Source organism: Lichenostomus cassidix, chromosome 2 (genome assembly GCF_008360975.1).
Source record: "Lichenostomus cassidix isolate B80296 chromosome 2, HeHo_3.0, whole genome shotgun sequence".
In the NCBI taxonomy this organism is placed as follows: Eukaryota; Metazoa; Chordata; class Aves; order Passeriformes; family Meliphagidae; genus Lichenostomus; species Lichenostomus cassidix.
Window position 1 is genome coordinate 100,062,377 of NC_139482.1, and position 23,279 is coordinate 100,085,655.

A 23,279-nucleotide genomic window follows, 5' to 3' on the forward strand; every position below is an offset into this window, starting at 1 on the left:
CAGTGCTGTCTAGGGACTGAATGCCACTTTTTGGGTGCTGTTCACCTTATATATACTACAGTTGTCCCCACCCCACCTCTGTACTGATGGCATGACCTGCTAAGGCTATATAAATTAGGACCATCTGAAGTGAAGACCAATGCCTGAAAATCTTTATTCTTGAAGCTTCTTTTTCCTGTGGAGTCAAAAAACTGAACAAGTTTTAGTATAAGAGGTGAGCTGTGCATATAGCTTGGGTGTCCACCCACGGTGAGCAGAAAAGTCCTGTGGGGTGTGGTCAGCTCCACTTGACACACTGACTGTTTCCATTTCTGTCCTATTCAGTGGTGAGTTGCAGGACATTGTGCTGGGATGTTTCTTACATTTCCATTGGGAGGCATCATGTTATCATTGACTAACACCAGAGAAGGTACCAAGGACCATATCTTCTCCCAGCCTCAGCATCAATCTTATGAAAATAAGAAGGGCGTCTGCAGTTATACCAGTGAGGCTAGAAGAAGATGAGGCTCACCAGTTGTTGTGCTTCTAGACAAAGATTTGCTTGCTGAGGTCAGAAAGGCTTGGCTTTGTGCTATGTTGCAGTGTTGGCCTGCACTGTGAATTTAAAGCATCTAAGATAGTCTGATTCCAGTCTGCTTACCAGATGATGCCACAAAAGCTAACAGTAAGTTACATCTTCAGGGTAACATTGTTTTTGTTTGTGATCATGCTTCATGCTGCTTCCAGATACCTTTACTGTCACTTGCTGCATCCAACGAAAGATATTCAATCTCTTCATGGACTGACAGGAAAGGGGGATGTTGCATCATTGCAAGTCCCTTCCTATGTGTACAGATCTGCTGTTGACCTGTAAAAGCATAAATGAGCTGAGGTTTCCTGCTTGTTCCTAAGTAGCCTGTCAGCAAATCCCCAGGTGGCTCATAAAAGCAGGCAAGCACATTTTTGCTGCCGTAACAACTGGTTTTTGGCTCTCAGACCATGCCGAGCAGGCTCCAGGCAGGCAAGGCCAGATGAGTCGGTTCAGGGGCTGTCACCTGCTTCCAGGATCCATACACCCCTGGGTCCCTCTCACATAACTAGTTATACCTTTATCATATAGGAACATAGGCCAGAGGGGTGGGACACTGAATGAGACAAGGTCTCTAAGTGAAGGTACATCCTTTGAAGTGCTGAGCTCTCACAGCTCCCATTAACTCCCACTGTCCCAAACCAGTGAATTACTAAGTACATCTTTTGATCTGGATCATTGTTTGCTTTGCCATTTCCAGACATCTAGCTACCCGTACTTAAAATCTTAGGAAGGAAACATATGGTGAAGACAAATTCCTGTCACACCCACAGACTTTCTGAATTACAGCATAGGCTGTTCAGGATCATTTCTCCGTCAAAAATATATCTCGGCTGCTCACTGAAATGCACAGAAGTTAGAAAACACCAACCAGCCTATTCCACAGGCACCTTGTGAGAATAAAACTTTGGAAATTTATATTGCTATCTCCTGGTTTCTCACAGTAGTGAGAAACAAGGAGAGGTACACAACTGAAACAGGTTTTACCTCAAGGATTTTTCTTAATCTTCAGGACACAGTTGGGACTGTAACAATCTTGGTAGACTGATCAAAAATCTCTATGAGGATCAAGTTCCCACAGATCCAAATATGAATTAAGTGCTTACATTTCTTACATGCTTAATATGTGGTGTGGAGAGCTCATCACTGAATATCAAGAGGGTGCAGTATTATACAACTTCCAAGGAAATATCCAAATATTACATTATCATCTCTTGGTTGGGATGTGCACATTCTGTTGAACACAAAATTCCAGCAGGCCCATGTGTGATTCTCAAGTATTATCTTCGGGTAGCACATCCTGACATGTATACACCCCCGTACCATGGAGATGAAAAGGTGTCCTGGAGTGAAAAACCCCATGCTTGCTTTGAAAACAAAGTCAACACATTAGCTCTTAAACACATGACCAGCAATCTCAGCAAAGCATAATCTCATACAGGTCAGAAACATGTGTGCAAGTTTGTAGACTAACCAAAGACATCTACAAATCACAAGCAGCTTATGCAAAGCTGTTGTCTTGATATTTCTTTGTGCCATTCCTCATAATTTTTAAAAATAGCTAACACAGATATTATTCTGCATTTTAATTTGCAATTGTTTTTACATGTTCTCTAATTAGTACAAGGTCAAAAGGAAGGCTTTTGAAAGGAGATATGAGGTCTTTGTTGTCACCAGATGACAGCATGTTGAAAAGTTACCAAAATGCTATGGCAGAATAAAAGGGGGATTTCAGGTTTTGTTTTGCTCCTTAATATGAATTGCTGAGCATTCAGGATTTCTTTGGATCAGGGCTCAGTCATCGCTTTCAGAGTGAAGAAATTACTCTTTGACAGGAAAGGGCAAACTAGATTCTTGTTTTCCTACAATTGTATCAACATTTACGGTGGTCTGAACTATCCCCATTGTAGTTTAAACCCACAGGAAGGGGCTCTGGAGAAAAAAAAATCTTTGTGTGCAACATCCTTACACAACTTCTAAGGGGTTGAAATTGTTCTTGTTCTTTTCACCAAGGGGCAGGCTTCCTCTCCAGGAGCTACACCACAGGGCTTGTCCCCAGATCCTAAACTGGGAAGAAGTCCATTAAGCTGTCCGCCAGATTTCCACCCAACATGGTTGCAGTATAATTCCACTGAATGGGATATTGGGATGCCTCCTTATCCTTGAAGATCTGAGGGGAACATTTGGGACCTTCAAAAGAGAACAGCAGGTTGTCCCTCTGTGGCTTTCTTGTAAGACCCCTTTAAATACTGGAAGGCTGCTGTTAGGTTTCCCTGGAGCCTTCTCCAGGCTGAACATTTCCAGATCTCTCAGCCTGTCTTCACAGGAGAGGTGTTTCAGCCCTTTGGTCATCTTTGTGGCCTTCCTCTGAACCACCTCCAAGAAATCTATGTTCTTCTTTTCTTAGGGGTCCCACACCAAGACACAGCATTCCTAGCAGGGTCTCACCAGAGTGGAATAGAGGGGCAGAATCCCCTCCCTTGCCCTGCTGCCCATGCTGTTTTTGATGCAGCCCACCTTGTTTTGGGCTTTTTGGGCTGTGAGTGCACATTGCTGGGTCATGTCAAGTTTCTCATCAGTCAATACCGCCAAGTCCTGGTCAAAGCAAACAAATGCACCCTCATCAAGTTTGCTGATGATACAAAACTGGGGGAGTGGTTGATACACGTGAAGGCTCTGCTGCCATTCAGTGGGACCTTGATAGGCTGGAGAGTTGGGCAGAGAGAAAGTGAATGAAGTTCAACAAAGGCAAGTGCAGAGTCCTGCAGCTGGGAAAGAATAACCTCAATTACCAGCACAGGCTGGAGGCTGATCTACTGGAGAGCAGCTCTGCAGAGAAGGACTTGGGAGTCTTGACCATCAGCTGGCAGTGACCTTGCAGCCAGGAGGGCCAGTAGTATCCTGGGGTGCCCTAGTGAGGTTGCCTCAGGAGTGCTGTGTTCAGTTCTGGGTTTCTCGGTACCAGAAAGACAAGGAGCTACCTGCAGAGGGTCCAGCAGAGGACCATGAAGATTATTAAAGAGTCTGACTGAGACAGCTGGGCCTGTTCAGTCTGGAAAAGACTGAGAGGAGATCTCATTAATGCACGTAAATATCTCTTAAGGTGGGTGTCAAGAGGGTGGTCCCAGACTCTTTTCAGTGGTGCCTGGTGACAAGACAAGGAGCTATGGCCATAAACCAGAACTTTCACCTCAACATAAGGAAGTGTGGTTGCACCTAAAACGCCTTTTGGTCCTTGTCCTGTACTAATTCCCAGCTGTATCTGGGAGTGTATGAAAGCCTTTGACAGGGTCTTTTTGAGTTCAGACCAAAACACTGCCAGACCTGTGCAGAGAGGACCTGACAGCCTTGTTCCTAGTTCTGGCTGTGCTCCTTTACCTGTAGAAAATTAATCTTGATCTTTAGGTCTACTAACCAGCATGCAAGGCAAGATCACCTACCTGACTTGTCCCTGCATTCTTCCAACTCCTGTATACAAGACAAAGAGGTCCCCAGAAGAAGTTTCACTCACCCTCTCACACAGTGTGAATAACACGTGCTGGAAAACAGTGGGGAGTATTTCAGCAGCATGTGGTTTCATCCCTAGGCTCTACTGTGTCATGTCCATTATGGCAGTGGCATTGCAGACTGACTTCTCATGCTTTGCTCCCAGAAAACTTCAAGACATGTTATGGGACACTGCAGGGAAGGCTGTATGTTGTCAGCCCAGTCTGTGCATCAAGGCCAAGTGTGACTGTAGACCCTCCATTCCCCTAGAGCCTGTGAGCACTACAGCAAACAAGAAACTTCAGGGGAAAACCCCAACTTTTTTTTTTTTTTTTTTTTTTTAATAGCACAACTAATTGTAACAAAATTTGGGTCCCACCTCTCAAGAGCACATATCCTCTTTTTGGCAGTCCCATGTACATCCTCTGAGGCAAGAGTAGCTTCATAATGTCTGCTACTTAAAAGAACAGCAATTACAAAAAGGACTAGCCACTAACATCAGTGTCTTTACTTTTATCTTCAAACAACAGATGGTGTTAATCTGGAGCTTTGCATTGCTAAAAGTGCTGGAATCATGAAACCTCTTGCTTCCAGCAGGACCCTGAATCACAATGTATTGCTGGGGAAAACAGTCAAAATGAGTGATCAGGGCAAAATATGTCTGCTGTCAAACAGACTTTACATGAAATTCTTATCTTTCCACAAGACAAGATGTCACCCAGATGACATTTGTGGGTCTCATTCTGTTTTCAGTCACAATGGCTAAATCAGGAGTAGTTTGTGTGAGTCTCCCAAATCTGGAGTAGCTTCTAGTGACTGATATGCTTTATGACAGGATAAGACTTGTAAAATCACAGTTGTGTTCACACACCAGTTCTGCCCTGGAATAAATATGCAGCCTGAGATGAAAAGTTAAGGTGACACTGAGGCAATTTCTTTTGTAATTCATGTGGGGAAAGCTAAAATAAATAACACGAAAGGCCCCCACATTATTAGCTAGTGTGTTTGAAAGAATCCTGCCGTTGTGTTTTATCTTTTCTTAACTGCAAGCCAGAACATTTAAGATTTAATTATTTAGAGAAAGGGGGAGGGGAAGTGTGCCTTTTGAAGAAAGTTCCACAGGTTTCCAAACACTTCAACATTTCATCATGGCCATCAGCCAGATGCCAAACAAAATGCGGCTTTCCACCAGGGATCTGACAGGTGGCCTTTCCAAAGTTTACACACTAAAGTGAGAGCTGATGTTCTGCTGCTTATTTTTCTGCCTTTTAAGTTATTCCTTTATTGAAGCCAGACTGCAGACATCTTTCCATGTAACAAAAGATAAGATCTTTCCCTGAATATTTGGGGATTTTAGTATGCTTTTATATTACCCATATCTACTCAGGGGATTATTATTCACACGTTCAAATGAAGAAATGTTGGGCTGGCAAGGAGGAAAACCACATACGTATGCAGGCAAAAGATAAGCTATTTGAAGCTTCACTGATAACACAGAGCCAGATATTACTGGGGTACAACACAGGGAAAAATCCCAGCTTTCCCTCGAAGTGCTTCCTCTGTCTCTGGCTGGGGAGAAGGCTGGCACCCCAGCCTCAATCATCCCTTGGCTTATTCTCTGGAGCATCTCCACCCAGCTCCATCTGCCTGGGGCTCTCCACCTGCCACGGCACAAAAGAGGCGCCTTCAGGGAGAAATAAATGCAGTCTCTGGTTGCACTGCACTTCCATTTATCTTGTCTTTCTTTCTATTGTCTCAGGGTTTTCAAATGTCGCCTCACAATTTTAAATGCTCCTGAAAATCCTCCAAATTGACAAAATATCAGGGGAGACAAAGTGCAGGGTAAAAAAGGAAGTACGATATCTCTAGGTGGTGCATCTCACTTTCCTTGCTTCCTTCAGGTGTGGTGTCCCTCAAAGTACACAGCAAGGTCCTGGTGAAGAGGTAAGAGAAGAGGAAAAAGTTCTTCTACAGAAACACATTTCTTGAAGAAACAACAACTACAACTGATCCAGTGGAATTGCACATGACTGATAGCTAGGTTAATGAGGCTCATGTCTGACCCAGCTTAACTCACTTCTGGGACCAGATTCTCACAGTTCACAAGGGAAAGCTTAGGGTGTGCCCTTGCCCTTATTTATATCCCATTTGACCATCATGAAGCCAAAGCAGAGGTGTGCATTAGAAAATTAAGTGTGTAATCAAAATTATCAGCATTTAAGAGGGAGATTCTGACAAAGAAAGGCCTAAGTCCTGAGCAAAAGTTTAACATACTGTCAGCAAACAGCAGCAGAGAATACTTCTGTTGTGTTCATGTTCCAATATTGCACTTCACCATCGCTTTTGAGCAGTCTCTGAAAGCTTCCCATGTGACTAAGATTTTTCCCATGCCATCTGTTTGTTCACCATTCCTCAGGGAAGACAGGCAGGAGCAGTGAAGTTTGTTGGGTTGTGGGTTTTTTGAGGTATTACTTTAAATTGTGGTTATGTATGTTGATATATATCTATACTATCGAAGACAAGGCTAAAAAAGTCACTTTGCACTTGCAGCAGGCAGGCAGACAGTGCTGAGTCTGTGCAGGACCTCAGTTCCTGGTGGAGTTTGTTCCACTGGCTGAAAGCAGCACACATAAGCCTTAGTTTTATAGAAAAGAGTCCTCTTCTGCCAAATGGGCAAGGTTGTAGCCCATAGAACTTCTCTTGTATACAAGAATGTGTGTATATATATGATAGAGGTCTAGACATCAGACACAAGTCCTTGAAAGTTATGTCTGTGTTGGAGTTGTTTTACTATGCCAGAATGCTATAAAGGGACCTTTCCAATTAAACAAATAAAAATCAAAATATATGAGTAAGTACACCAATGGACAAATTTACTATATGCTATGAGTATTTCGTGCAGAGGCAGATCACAGAACAAAGTTCTCTCCCCTTTGTACAGGGGAAATGAAAATATGGCACAGTCATGCTGAACTGTCCATCCTTGGTCATAATCCTCATGTTTTGACCATTTGTCCTTCTCATCCAGCCCTTTGTTTTCTAAAAATCAGAGAATACCAATGAATCTATCTACAAATTTAAGAAAGGGCAAGTACACTTCAGCATCACATTTTTGTTTAAGATCTCAGTTTCCATCCATTCATGACAATAGCAAAACAACCATGGGTTTCAGTCATGCAGGTCAAGCCCATTACAAAATAAGCATAAAATTATTTACAATTGTTAGCAACATTCCACGATACTTAGAGCAGGCAGAGAAATGCTTGTAGTCCTCTGTGAGTAGTAAATAAGCCAATATGGTCTTGCCATCTCTCCTCCCACTCCACACCCTTAAGAATACAAAAAAATAAAACCAGAGAGAGAGAAGAAGTATAATAAAAGTAACTCAACAAAGCAGGCAATTCCTTAGGAATTTTGTTGTATTCAAAATGCCTTTGAAATTATCCAGCAACTAAACCACAGGCTCCTTCATCCTTTTGGTCTCACAAAACAACAACATAGAGTCTTCTGTGCTCAGATGCAGTAATTACAGACAACATGCAAAAAGAAAAGCAAATAGAACATTTTCAATTGCCAGAGCCAAATATGCAATTGTGGATCTATAAAGGTAATTACAAACCAAAAGATCAGTCATGGTTCTGGTTTCTTCAAATTACTGTTTTGCCCTGAAGAAAAACAATTATCACATAAGTAATCCTAATAATTTTAACATTTGTTTTGCATATCAACATCAAATCTGAATGAATACCTTCTTTTTTTGTTGTTGTTTTGAAGTATGTATTCTGAGCCAAACATTGTGTCTCTGACTAACTTCTAATTCAGGAAAGCCTTGGTCCAAAAAGCCACTGGTGGCAATGGAAAGACTCCATGGAGCTTTCCACTGCTGATTCAGATTTTTTTTTTACTCTTCTTAACTACTTTTAAGTCACTAGTCTCTCTTGCCAAAAGCCATTGTAAATATAAGGAGCACAAAGCTGAGAGACTCCAGAGACAAATAAATATCAAAACTTGACATATTGTACTGTTGTTTTTCAGCTTTACTCTTGATATATATGAAATTTCTTTACTTGTTGGTATTTGTGGTTAAGCACCTGGTCAATAGTTTCTTATACAGTAATAAAATACCATGAGTACCTCCTGAATCCTTGACCCAAATCATTGGAGAGTGGCATCTAGTTACCCCCTTTGAGTGCAGGTTGACCCTACAGAGGATCCCTCTTTGTGCAGAGAAACACAAACAAGTGCCCTAATGCATAAGTATTTGAGCAAAATACGTCAAAGAAAACTAACTCACTGCCATCTACAGACCTTGATAAAGAATCTTATTAAAGACATTAAAAACACTAATGAAATGCCTTTGCGTCAATATGGTATTTGGAGTACATTCAGCTGTTGGAAGCATTGACCATGCATTCAACACCTCTCTAAACCTCTGATGTTTTGTGCAGGGGAGAAAGAACCACAAATGAAAGCAGACCTGGCTGCTTTCAGGAGCATTAGCCATCAGGAATCAGATCCCAGCTGAAAGATTAGAAACAGAAATTAGTGTTATAACATCAGTGGGAGTGATCTCAATGAAACCTTGAAAGGTGGCCTCATTTCAGGGGCAATGAGGGGAGATCAGGTCAGACTTTTCTGCTTTTTTCAAGCAAATCTCCATAGTGAACCCAGCTCACACAATCTGTCAAGGGTGAGCTGTTGAGCCAAGGAAGGAGCAGGCCAGGCTCATGCTTGATGCCTCGTTTGGGCTCAGCTCAGCATCCGCATTTAGATCTAAGCCAAGGGAACTAAAGCCAGCAGGGATATTTTGGCACCTTTTCCTGGCGGCCACAGTGATCTTGCGTATCTATTATGTATTTTATTTTTTTCATACTTTACATATTTAGTCAGCCTTGTTGGCTGATGTCTGATTTTTTGGCTAGTTTCACTATGGCTTGGCTGTACCTTTGATCACTTGGCTTGCCCAAGTCTAGTATCACTTGATTTGTAAAGCTGCTGCAGTTTCTTAATTGAACAGTTATAGACTGGAATCCACTTATGAAAGTTTTGGGCTAGCATTTCATGCTGCATATTAACTATTTTTTCATTCTTTCATTCATTCTTTCATTCATTCATTCACTCATTCATTCATTCATCTTGCTGAATACAGAGCAGGACATATACATAAATTTAGGAAGAAGGCTGAGGAGGAAGACTATGATGAGTAAAGGTCATGAAACCGCCTCAGAACAACAGGGCCAATAGCAACTCATCACACGATTTTCAGGTGTTCTGTGACACACATAATCTCATTTTATGATGTGTATTTTCCTTTCCTCTATCATTATTAAGCTCTCTTTCCAAAAGACACACTCATAATCTCTTTCCTCACTGTAGGTGTAGGCAACAGCTTTTACCTGAGACAAAGCTCTCAACAGGTCAAGCAATGCAAAGGACTTCGCATAACATCTGTACATCACCCTGTCTCTGGCAAGGAGAAGCTACCAAGTACTGCTGCACCCCTCAGCTCCCTGGTTCCCACCACAGTGCTCAGAAGCCTACATGACACAGCAGTACTCATGCATGCAATCCCAGAGGCAGGTAAAGTTCCTGGCCTGGGGAACATGCAGACTAGAAAGGATCACTTCTTATTTCTACCTCCTTCCTTTCTCCAAACCCTTCTGTTTGACCCTCCTATTTCTCTCTCCATATTCCCCTTTCCCATGCCAGGCTTTCAGCTCTGCCTTCTTCAGCTATGCTTCCTCTCCCTTCCTTGGTCATTTCCACCTCCCTCCCTCCCTTCCTGCCTGGCCCTAAGTCCCCTCAGGCAGATCGAGGAGGGGAGAGCAGGAGTGTGAAGGCACCTGTGAAGATTTTCAAGCCACAACATTGGGCTGCTTGCCAGCTCACAAGTGGTGCTCCTTGTGCTCATCAGCAAAGTCAAATGAAATGCAATGGGGCACAACAGGTCAAGTAAGGAGAAGAGTCCTCTTCTCCCTAAGAATCACATAAATGTATTGCAAAAATGCTTGAAAGGGCCAGTGCTTTCTTCTGCTCTGTTGTGTGCACTGTGGTGAAATCTTTCTCGACTAAAAAAGTGCAAGAGCAGCACAAGTGTGAATACTTCCTCTCTCAGTGCCCCCAAAGGGTCCCAAAGCCTCATCAGTACTGTTGTCCTGCTAGCAAATGCAACACACACCATGGGTCATTCCACAGGCCAGACTGCCTCTCACAATTTCCTCCATGTGGATTTGGGGACTGAGTAGAGGCTACTTTAACTTGACACTGTTGTTTCAGCCCCAAGCCGGCAGACAATTCCTGAGGCAGCTGCAGGGAATAGCTGGCATGTGAGCAGTCACCAGCAAAGCCCTGGCTGCTTCTAAGCCACTGAGTCAGGGAGAGCTTTCTGCAGCAGCAAACAGGCTGTGGGGCATTGCAGAAGTAGTCTCTGTCCCAGGAAAAGGACCGCATGGCTTTTTTTTTCAAATGGCAAGTGAAATGTGGTCACAGGCAGAATACAACCAAGATAAAAATCTTGACAAATAGCCTAGTGGCTCGTGGGAGAGATTGTGATTATACAGAAGCTGCCCTTCTGCCTCATGCAGTTGGACAAGGCCTACCATAAGAGAAGCCCCACTGCCTTTCTTCCACTGGGGCTAGGGCTTGATCCTGCCTACCCTGGAGAAACAGCAGGCAACTTGTAGCAGAAACTTGTCAGCTCTGCTCCCACAGCAGCATGGCTTTGCTCTAGTCTCAGTTCAAAACACTGCAGGAAAAGCCACTCTGTAGCTCACAGTGGGCAAATATTTTCATTAACGGGGCCAGATGCTGGTTCAGGATATGTGCAGAATTTCGCGATGACATCCCTTTCTCTTCTTGGAGTTTCATGGTGGTTTAACACACATGGGCACACCAGAAGATGTTTAGTACATGCAGGGTATAGCAGGAACTAGTTTCCTTCCAGTGCCTGCTTGGGGTTGCACTGCATCATCCCACAGACTGCTCTCATCTTCCCACATCTTCACTGACTTACAGGCATTTCCCATATTCAATGTGTGACTGCAAAGGAGCTTTCCCCTCCAGTCTTAGACAACTCCTCTTGAGGTGAACCAGTGGCAAAATTAGGAGAGGTTGAGGCCACATTATCGCTTGTGCCATGGCCAAGGAATGAGCCCTGTTCTAATGAGCAAGCACACAGGAGGAGGCAGTGTGTTGCTGTGCATTTTCTTCTTTGCACTCTACAACTCAGTAGAGATTTGGAGGTGGGAATAAGACTGCAAGGTGTAAGATGATTTACAAATGGAATATGATAGTATTCCTGGTTCCTGTGTTAACGTGTAATGTTATTTCTTCAAGATGTGTGGTCATAACTGGGAGTTATTGAGGGGAGCTTGGGGCTTAGAAGATTAAATTTGGATTTGCAGCCTTTTATTTTTGGACCATTTTTTTAAAAAATGACCCTTCAATTCTGCCAGCAGCCTTTTTGCCTCCTGTGCTGATCAAAGCCCTTGGCTGTGCCACAATCAGAATGTCAATAACAGATCCGTTTGAAACCATCCAAGTGTCATCTTGTACAGAACAGCAGCGTTGAAAGATGTTTGCATAAGGATGAAATAAATGGCTAAGAATGGTTACATTACTCTTTGACCACAGGTTGCATTTGCTGCTTTGCATGCAAAAATTCTGCCCGGAAAAAGAGGTATTGGGCCAACTGTGCCTCCACTGAAAAACTGTCAACTGGAAAAACATAGCAGTTCATGTTCAAGACCACCAGAATTTCTCTGATGGCTGCTGAGCTCAGATGAGCAATGTAATGGAAGGAAAAGGACTATCCAAATCAGTTCCAATTTTCAATAAAACATGTAATGCTTTTGTGTATCTCTCTGGCAATATAAGGACAGGGAAACTGGCCTCAGAAAAATGACTTTTAGTATGGAATATTAAAGCCACATTCTTAAGTATATTTGGGGGAATATGTCCTATAAAAGAAACTGACAGAATTCTGCAGGAAGGCTTGGCATGAAAAAGAGAGCAGTGAAAGAGCAGTACTATAATTGAAATTAATTTGGATGGATCATTAGTATCATATGAACAAATATGGGGAAAATTCTGGCCTCATGAGGGAATGTCATGGAGGAAGCTGCCTACCTTATTTTAAGGTAACAAAAGCGATTAATTTTAAGTAGCAGAGATGCCCTTAACCAGTTGTGAACTTAGCACATGAGAGTACAGTGGATGAATGTTCTCTGAGACTGGACTTGTCCCCAGCACTCCTTATAGCAATTCAAAACTAAAAAAATAAACCCATTTACTGTCCCTTCCAGAGTATAGAAGAATTGAGCATTGTTTAATAATACTGAGCAGACCAACAGCAAAATTTCACAACACAGAAAACCGACACCATCAGGATAAAATACTGTGACTTCTTTAAACATCATTACATTCCCATAAACTACACAAGACACTTTCCAGGGCGCTGGTCACTGGCAAGGCTATAATGATAAAGATGAATAAAGCCTATCGTTTGGATGTTCTTTGAGCCCAAGAATTATATGAAATGGGAATGGAGAAGGAAAAAATTGACACGGAGCTTCCACAAAACATAAGTTCATTCTAGGGAAGATCATACTCTGCCTGAATGTCCTCTTAATTGCTCACAGCTACATAGCTAGCCAGCCCATTTACAAAATGGGTAGTGTTGGCAGTGGTAATACTTAACCAGCCGATTCATAGACATTTAAGTGATCAAAAATGGGCCTAAATCGGTCAACTGGCTCAACTTGGTAGTAGAAATTGCATCAGTGAAAAAATCTATATACTGCCTGGTTGTGGTTTAACACCAGATATCAACAAAGTGCCATGCAGCTGCTGGTTCACACACACCTGCCTCCCAGTGGGGAGTAGGACTGGAAAAAAGTAAAACTCATGGGTTGAGAGAAGAACAGTTTAATAATTCAAATAAAATAAAATAGAGTGATAATACTAATGATAATAAATGGGACAATAATAATAACTGTAATGAAAAAGAGAGAAAGAGGATAAAACCCAAGGAAGACAAGTGATGCACAGTACAGTTGCTCACTACCAACTGATCAATACTGAGTCCATCCCCAAGCAGTGGTTGGTGGCTCCCTGCCAACTCCTCCCGGTTTATAGACTCAGCATGACATTCTCTGGTATGGAATATCACTTTGGCTAGTTCAGATCAGCTGTGCTGGCCATGCTACTCCCTAAATTCCTATGCTCCTGCTCACCAGCAGAGCATGAGACCAAAAAGGCCTTGATTTAGGGTAAGCAGTAGTTAGCAACATCTAAAACATCAGTTTATTATCAACATTATTCTCATACTAAATCCAAAACACAGCCCTGTACCAATGCTAAGAAAAAAAGTATCACAGCCAAACCCAGGATATATATGACAAATTACTAAAAAGTGGAGGTATTTTTACCATATTAGTCTAACTGTGGTAGGTACCACAGGATATTAGAAATACCCCTTTGCTAACAGCATTTAATTATGTTTAGTCTGCGTAGTATTCATATAGTTATCATGTAGCCTGTTCACAGCAGGCTAACATACACCAAATTATACTTGGGAGATGTGGTCGAAGATTCATGGATTCCTGTAGGTCTGAGATCAGGAGTTGAGTGTTCAAATTGAAGGAATCACAAAATTGAACCGTTTCAGAAAAATTCCCCCACAAAACACAAGATCCCAACAAAATGGTACCAGTCTAACTGAAATGGAAATGCTGGTGAGTTACTGAGCTCCACTCCTATGGAGCTACAGGCCTTGAAACCAGCAACCTCCTCTTAAAAGTCGCCATTTTCAAAACAGGCTTAATGCACAAGATTATTCACGATAACTAGATATAACTAATCAGAGCCGCACAGCTTGCCTATTGTAAAAATTCTTCATTTTCTGTCAAATGACAAGAGCAAACACATATGTTGTTGACAATGCTACTGCAAATGTAGTCTTTTTCATTATAGCTCTGCCACTGCCAATGTAAGAGCTAAATATATTAACAGCTTAGTTCACAGCTAGTCTAAAATAACCAAAGCAAGATAAATTGCTAAAACATTTAATTTTTGTTGTTGTTGTTAAATAAAGTTTACAGAGTTTATATACACAGGAGGACACAAGTGGAATAAGCTGGATCAACATCTAGGTATTACTTGTAACACATGACATTTAAATGAGGTAAAGTTACTCACCTTTGCTTGGAACAAGGAATGTTTGAAATGTAAGAACATCCTACAACAAAGACCAGCTCTCCTAGTGAGAAATTAGATTTTTGGGAAAACACATTACCCAGCTTAAAACCAAAATTTGATATTCAGTTCAGCCTGCCCTGATTTCAGCATGAGACTGGACTATCTGCTAGCTCTTTCCATGACTCCCTCCAAGTCACGACTGAGGAACAGAAGTTCATTTAGTCTGGTTAGCTCTAGCCCTGCCATTCTGTCAGCTCCTCCTGTTTTCTGGATCAATGGCAGCCTCCAGTTATTACCCAGTGGCTTCAGTCCAAGGCTGGACTTTCCAGAGGCTGAAGCATAAAAGAGCAGAAGTCTGATGCTGGTGATGAGCCAGAACACTTGGTTTCCAAATCAAGATAAAACTGCAATCATACTTTTTTTTTTCCCCTCCTGTATGAAGGGTCCTGGTTTTTTTTGATCTGTCCAGTGTAGATCACATCAGTAAAGAGCTTTTACACACATGTTTTTATACACCCATGCCATTGTCCTTTGTTCCAGGGCTGAGTGTTGGCAGAATAAGCACAGTCATCATAAAATGTATTATTATGTGCAGACACACTATTGAGTAAAATCAGTCTTGATCAGGACGGAACTGTCTGAACACAGCTCTGTGCTCTTTCATTCTGGGATTAATTAAGACTGAGGAAAACATTCTGAATCCTCTTCTGGAAGACCAAATCCAAGTATTTTTTGAAGGCACATCATGAACATTTGCTCCTACATGTTCTTTCTGTGTTTCCTAGCAGAAACTCATTAGCAATTCAGTAGTGAAGGAATTACTCATTAGCTTGTAGCAATATGGAGCTGAAAACCACATAAGAGTGCCAAAGGAGGCTTTCGTCAGTACTGTGCACTCCAGATACAGGACAAAAGCACAAAGATAGCAAAGGCTTGAAAGTCTTGACCTAAGTGTTGTTCTTTCAGTCAAAATATTTTTTGTGAAAAACCTCAAAAGTACTTGGGGTCAGCTCTTACAGAGAATGAATAAACATCTGAGGTTTTCATGCAGCAAGGGCAGGTCCACAAGTAAGCAGCAGAAGGACTTCCCCAGGCTTGGCACTGCAGCAAGAACACATGCAGATCAGATGCCCTTATTGCCAGAAGTCCTTCGCGTGTGCTCCACTGCAATAATTACATGAGATATTGCATGTGCACTTACATCTTTGTAAAAAGAAAAACCCAACAGACAAGCTGATGACAGCTGACCACAATGAATCCATCAGTAGTGGAGGAGCTCATGTTCAGTCTGTTTTCAGACACTGTTAAAATAATACTTTTCCAAGTGTTTAGTCAGTGTCCTGATACAGTATATTTGTAAAATGTTATAAAAATTCACATGGCCATATTTCACCAAATTAGAGATTAGATACCCTTCACCAGACTTTTTAGTATTTGGCTCAAAAGAGAGTACCTGGCCTGCTCAAATAGCCACAGATCTGTGTAGATGTTTATATGACCCACTTTTGTCAACTTAAAGCCCCTTACTCAAAATGTTATGACAGATAAAAATTGAAAATTAAGTGACCATGTCTACACATACCATTGTTTTCATTATCAAGATATTTCAAATCTTGAAATTCCTTAGTATGGATTTGCATGCATCTTTTAAATAAAAAAACTTCAGCAAACACAATATTCTCTCTAAGATCTTAAAATGGGCGAAAGATGAAGAAATACTGAAGTAGCTAAACTTCAGCTAAACATTTTCCTCCAGCCTTCTGGGATTGCTTATTTTTGTCATCTAGGAAGTCAGAATGTACATTAAGAGTTATGCAGGGGGAAAGTTAGGCAGAGAAGCACAAGGTGAGAGGTTAGTATTTAATTCCCTTCTCGAGAAAAACCTCTCTACTTTTGTGTAATCTCACCTGACCCAAAGCTGGAGGAGACCTCTTGAGCCATGGAGTCCAGAACACAGAATCCATAGTAAAAAGCATGATATATCCATGTATATATCCATGTATATATCCATCCTAGTATAGCTGTTGTACAATGAAGGTCGTATGATGGGACAAGAATTGAATCACTGCATCAGAGAAGACCTGATTATGCACATGCATAATCACTTTGGTTTCAGAAGATGAGTCTCAGCAATGGTGTTGTTTGTCAGTGCTTTATGCAATTATACTGGGCCACAGCTCTGCTGCCCTGCATCAAATGGATTTCCTCAGCTGGTGAGTAGGGAAACATTATAGAAAGAAACCCTGAGCAACAGTTTCATTTAAGGTAGCAGCTGCTTCCCTTTTTTTACCTCTGAGCTCCACCTACCCACAGTGTCATTTCAATGATTTCTGGGTTAAAAGCTCAGTCAATTATGCCTGCTTGGTAGAGAGGCCTTCCCTCTTCATCAGAAGGTGAATGTGCAAGAGCTCTTTCTTCAGGAGAGATTTTTTCCCTTTTTCAGTGAGCAGGCAGATGTTGACTGATCTCTATCCTGGCAGCTGGTAGGTGGAGCAGACTCCTCCCAGAAGCAAGAGTAGGTGGCGGTAGCCAGCCCTCCAGCTGTGCATTTGGGCTAAGTTTTGTGGTTACTGAACAGACTTGCAGTGAAACTTCTTAGGTGCAATATAGCAAAAAGACCATACATAAACCTGTCTGGCTCCAAGGAACAGCACAGCTGACTTTGCACCAGTCCACAGTCCTTTTAATCTAGATGAGAGTGCTGCCCTAGCATGACCTACAAGCTGAAGAATTAGTTAATTCTCCCCTCTGATTAATAGCTCATGTAAAATTAGTAGGAAGGAAAAAAGATGTGCTAGTTAACCACCACATCTTTCTTGGCGGGAGGATGTAAATGTTGGAGGCAGAGATAATATTACCTCCCCTGGGCATTAGATGCTTGGTGGTTTGGAGCACATGCCTTTGATAATCAACATCAGTATCTCTTTCATGTCACTGAACACAAAATAGGGCCTCTTCAAAGAGACTAACTCAAAAAAGAAACTGTTAAACAGGCCTGACTGGGTTGAGCAATGCTGGAAATTAAGTACCCTGGAGGGGCAGGATTAGAAGTGAGGTCAGCACTCTCAGACGGGGCAAGGGAGTGCATTAATAGCCCTCTGTACTGCCTCTGAAGTTCAGATGGTTGTCACTGAATATCCACGCAGCCCTCTCAGTCTCCCCCTCCATATGCTGCTCTGTTAATTAGCATTCTGCCTTCTTGTCATAAAATACATGAATTAGCTGGTGGCCAGGAGCTTACTGGCCTTAGCTTTTGAACTGCTATGGAGTTTCAATTACACAGCCTCACTGAGAATTTTTCTTTTTTTTAATCCTGACTTTTTCATAATGTGAATCCACCAGTAGATACTTGTCCTTTATCTAAGACACCAAGGCGTTCAGCAAATGCACATGAAAGAATGAGGCTTTGTTCCTTTGCCATCCGGACTCCTGTTTATGTGTGCTTCAAATAAAGGAATTATTCCTTTCTAATGACTCAGAGTTTTCTTTGCCTTAACCCTTCTAGAGACAAATGAATAGCTGTACACTGATGACATAATTTCTCTCCTGGATGGTAACTAATACAAAATTAACCTTTCAGCAGAAGCACCTTTAGAAAAGCACATCCGTTTTTAGCCCGGGAATTTCAAAGGTTCTTCATAAAACTGGGCTTTCAGTAGCAACATGCTTGGCTACTGAAGATGCCTTGCAATGTTCTGTTCTTCTGGACTGTCAGCACAGCTCAAGAAGTGCTGCAGAGCAAGAGAAGGGAGTCAGGGCTGTGCTTACAAGGGTATCTCTGCAGCATGAGTAAGAGCCACGGCCAGGTCTCCAAGTGAGGTTGGTCTGTCCCTCCATCGCTGGGCCACTTGCAAACACAGCCCTTGGAGGCAGATGCAGGGAATAATGCACCCTGACAGAGTACCCTGTGTCAGGGCAGGCTGGCCTGGGCAGGGAGCCATGCTGAGACATTTATGCTGCTTGCTGACCCACAGCTCTGAGTCACGGGAAGCAGGCGAACTTGGCGAGCTACTTCACTGTAAACTTTCATAGATACCTCCTGATGAAAGCAAATAGAAACAAGAGGTTTTATTTAGGTGAATTAAGGCATAGTCTTTTTTTGAGCCCAGAAACAAGAGGTTTTATTTAGGTGAATTAAGGCACAGTCTTTTTTTGAGCCCAGACTCATGTATGGCTCGTTCTAACACGGGGTTCTTTTCTGTCAACAAGTATAAACCAAATAATTACTGCCTGCTCTGGCCAGGAAACGTTGCCAAGCACTTTTCTAGCTGGACCAGTATTTAAGCACAGATGAAGCTGGTAGAGTTTGGATTCTGGAGTTGGTAGCATCTGAAAGGGTCCATCATTTTCTGCAGAGACCTGGGCACGTACTTCTTGAACTGAATGCTAGCAATTTGCTCACTTCTCAAGTTGATAAAGAAAAATGGAAACACCTGAGAATGAATCTTCCACCATCCCCTATTCAATGCTTAAACTGCTCTGGCTTAAATTGCTTTACACATTCTCTCTCCAGTTCACTCAAATGTATCATTTCTTTCCATTTCCTCTTCTTTCCAGGAGTAGATTTTTACATTTTACCTCCTGGATTGCTTCAACAGCCAACCCTGAAAGCTAAGCTACAGAGGACCTTAAGACTTGATGCAGACATTTTCCCAGTAACAGGGAGTTAAGCTCTTGAGAGGCTCACAAATTCAGTGTTGTTTCTATTGAACGGGAGAGCAGAGCCTGGTAAGCAGGGTCCTCCCAAGGCTGTACAAAAATGCCAGATGCATAAACGACTTGAATGCTTTTCCTGTGTGCCCAGCCAGCAGAAGTGCCAAGGGAAACAGGAGAGATTAAAAGTTTATCTCATACAACAGACTGCAGCATTGCCTCCCCACAGCTTCTGCTGCAGCTTTGAGATTGAAGTGACACAGGGGAGGGGTCTGCCTGGTGAGCCAGCATATCCCAAACACATCTGGGCTTGTCCCTAAATCAGCTCCACCCAAAATGTGCAGTGAGAATTACTGGCACCCTGGTACAGCACCAATCTCTGCAGAAGACTAGTGAACCAGGGAATAAGAGACAACATTTGTGTCAGGACTCCTCTCTCCCAGCTCGAGGATCACTGCATTGGCCATGTTCACAATTTAAACTAATCTCTGCTGTGTTGGGCAGATGCAGTTCTTCAAAGGGTTCTTCTCTCCAAAACTCTCCCCAAGAATTTTAAAGCAATTAAATTTCACTTTTTGAGGAAAGGACTGCTGAGTGTGGAGTCTTGGGGTTTTCTAAAACACTGAGGCATGACAAAATTAGGAGTCTCAGAAAGCCAGAGTGGAATCAGAAACAGACCAATCCCGGATTTCCAGTGTGTGCCATCACATGCTCATTTCTTCATTATGCATCTCAGGAGATCCAACAGGCAAACGTTGAATGCTAATCTAAATTTCCAAGTGTAGATTAAGTTTGTTACTCTAGTTATCTAGTCCTATTTTTGATTCACTGAACTCTTGGTCTCAGTCAACTGGTATTCAGTTCACTGGTATCTATACAGGTCCATGAGGCTGGCAAAATTTTACAGCTGTAGGATGTCCTTTTTTTTTTAAAGGGGCCAAAAAGTTATATGTGATAAAAGATCAGCAAAACTCCGTGGATATTTCTCTACTACTTCTACAGAATAGATACAGTACATTCTGATGCAATTTTGATATAGAATTTAGTGCTTTCTTTATGCCGTGTTTAAGAATTTGTATGTATTTTTTCTAAATAGCTGCAAAACAGTGAATTCTATTCAAAATGTACTTTCACTATTGTTTGTTTAGTTGAGAAACATTTTGCTGAAAGGCCAGAAGAGTAAGCGTGACAGCCTGCTCAACAATCTCTTTTACCTCTTGCTCTGCATAGAAAAAACACTGGGATCCTGCTGTCTGTTTCTATTTTTGATCCTGCTTCAGTCAGGGATATCAAAAGATACAGGTGACAAACTGGATACATGCACTTGTGACATTACCATGTGTTCAACTGTACCCATGATAACAATGCAATTAAAAGGAAGTTTGATTTATAAAAAGTAAGCTGATTAAATGCAAAATATGCAGACATAGACAGGTATTTAGTTCCTACCATTATTCCATGCAAATATGGGGTAATGGCTTTTCTTTTTCTTTCAAAGAGGCAAATACATAGAATTCAAAGCTACATTCTCCTTCATGGTGCACTTGTTACTACGAACAATACTTGTAAAGGGGTCTCTGTTGACAGCGACTGGCCTGGATAAACACTCTGCTGGCACACAAGTTTCCATTAGCTCAAGTTTACATGCCTTGTCATGCTTCTCCAGCCATCATTTGTCACCATGCTTTGCACTAGATCAGCAAACACTATTCTCCCACAAACTTTCCCCCATTACTTTCTTAGGAGGAGAGGAAGAAAAAAAAAGAAAAAGGGTGAGGGGTTAGAAGGGCAGCATAATCACTTCTTCAGCAGAGCATTCAAGATTTGCATTGAAGGGCAGCTTCAAGCCTTCTGTCCACAGACCAAGAGCACTGCCCTGCTGCTCAGCAGTCTCTGAGGCAGCTCTCCTGGCATAAGGCTGTGCTCCTTGATGGCACAATGGAGCCAGAGCCACAGAGAGAAGCACAGGCTTTCTCTACTACACCATTCAGTAGCACTTAAGTGGCCACAGCATCTTGGTGCCACCAGCAGATCTGCAAGCCAAGCAGTTGTCAGAAATCATCTGTTTTCGGCTTTCACTGACCTTAAAGAGATAAAAGTTTCTTTGCCCATGCTGGGCTACTGAGTGCTTATACATATTCCTCACAGAGACAGGGTGATTCAAAGGCTGGGCATGTTGGGCAACTTCAGGTACATGCAAATGATGAGTATACACAAACACACAAAGCCCCCACAAAATATATAAGGATTTTGGCGTAAAACCAACATCTAAAGAAAAGCAGTCCACTCAGGGGTGTGTTCATAAATATACTGCAGAGACTGACCCTCACACAAAGTAAACCTTGAGCTCAGGCTGTGGGCTTGTGATCAACATCTGATGTGGAGTCAGAGGACACTTTGTCATTGCTCCCCCCAGCAGAAACTCTACCCTCAACTCAGTCTGGTTCCAGTTTAGAAGCGGTGACATTTGGTGAGTCAAAGTGACCTCAGCTTCATTGAAACTCCCTGGCTGCTATTAAACAGCCAGCAGGGATTTAAGGGAATAGCAGGAACCAGATGGAAAAGCACCAGGTCTGGGGACAGTGAAGCTACAGATCCAAAGGTCATTAGTGCTCCATAGGGAGGGCCTGAGCCACATGCGTGCGAGTGCAGCCCTCAGGCTAAATAGTCGCTGCAGAGCTCGGCAGCCTGGGGAGAAAACCCCCTTTTTTCCTTTCCTTCCCGTCCCATCCTGCCACAGCCCCAGCACTCCCCTGGCTGCATCTGCTGCGATGGGCGTTTAAGCAATAAAAGCACCTGGAAGTCAGGCTGTGCATGTTTGTTTTTATGAGGCAGGGCAAGGGGTCAGGCAGCAAAACAGACATGAAAAAGCAGATGACAAGCTGCTTTTTGCCTCCCTGGCAGTGAGAGCTGCCACCTCCCTGCAAGGCCCAGGAGGCTGCACACCCTCAGGTCCCAACCCCTCTGAGCTACCCACAGGGCATCTATCGGGGCCAGGGAGGGGACAGAGCAGCAGTGGTCCCCACAGCATTATGGCTTTTTAAAAAGGACAGGAAAATAAGATAGCTCAGTTTCTTTTGCTGCTTTCTTCACAGTTAGGAGAGTTCAGGGCAGATTCAGGCATGCTCCAGAGGAGCATAATTCCAGTGAACCACACATGCTCCCCCTGCTAAACTTCTATTAAGCAGGTAAGACTGAGAGCCAGACACTGACGAGATGGGTTTCACACTCGACTGCTCCAAGCACTGGGGGAACAAGCCATGGTCCTCCCAAAACTTGCTGTCACCCTGCCACCACGTGCCCCTGCCAGCTCCCAGTATCCACTCAGGCCAGCACGGGGGTACCACAGATGGATTTGTCCATATAAACAATCTACAGTCTTTCCCCACTACATCACCTGACTACACAAGTGGCTGTTCAAACAGCATCCAAACCCCGACTTCCATACTTTAGGGACAGGTTCTTTCCTGCTGCCTTTCCTCCTCTGCCACTAATAATCCTCTCCACCACAGCGTACATCCAAATATGTGGAAAGGGTGAAACAGCTGGAGCACAGCAAAGAGCTAGAGCCAGGCAGCCTAGCCCTCAAGGACAAACTGACCCTGGCAAGGGGATGCTAGAAAATCCCAAGATAAATCTGTGAAAGTAGCTTTCAAGCAGGATTTGGTGCCCAGCCTCAGTTCATCCTTAGATGTTATTGCCCCTTTGAGCAGGATGAGTATCAACCCAGGGGGTGGGGGACCTTTGTCATGCAGTAGGAATGTTAACGTCCTCCAGATTTAAACGGCGCCATCTGAAGAGCAGTTCACATTCTGAACTTAATTTTTCATGAGTACATCATGAGGTCCTAATAAAAATGTTGAAAACTGTCTTTGTTATCATCCGGTCCCTACAGGACTCACTTCTCCTTCGGCATTTCTCATCATTGTTGTCTGTAGACAACAAGGTTGCTGCTGAAGTTATGGTACCAGCTTTACAAAATGAAAAGGATTTTTTTTAAGAAAGAGAGGGGGGGAAAAAAAAGAAGAGATGAAACAAAACAAAACCAGAAAGAAGATGGGGAGGGGGGAGGGGGACGTGGGGGAAGAGAAATGTGCCAGGAAGCAATATAAAAAAAGCAGGGACTTTTGATGTTTTCTTTTCCCGCCTCCTTCATTCTTGGCTGAATTATAGGGCGTAGCATAGTATTTTCAGAGCATCTTTTACAAACTTTATTTAGGTCAGTGATTCACATTTCCCGAGCAAGGTTAACCAAGGGGAGGGGTGTTTCTCCCCTTGCCTCCAGCTGTTCCCCAAATTTCAGATAAATTCTATCACATTATTAAAAATAATTCCCAGAAAGGAACTTTTCCTCATCTCCTCTGATGGCATTGTT

At 42.7% G+C, this 23,279-nt stretch overlaps 1 long non-coding RNA gene across 2 annotated transcripts; it reads left to right on the plus strand.

Moving 5' to 3' along the window:
* Positions 1 to 3,515: 3,515 nt before the first annotated feature.
* Positions 3,516 to 11,646, plus strand: LOC146441848 (uncharacterized). Of its 2 annotated transcripts, none has more exons than XR_014849534.1 (4): positions 3,516 to 3,671; positions 5,956 to 5,998; positions 9,431 to 9,634; positions 11,509 to 11,646. It is a non-coding gene; the product is annotated as an uncharacterized LOC146441848 (long non-coding RNA). The 2 variants fall into 2 exon arrangements; XR_014849535.1 differs by having other exon boundaries at positions 11,512 to 11,646.
* Positions 11,647 to 23,279: the final 11,633 nt, after the last annotated feature.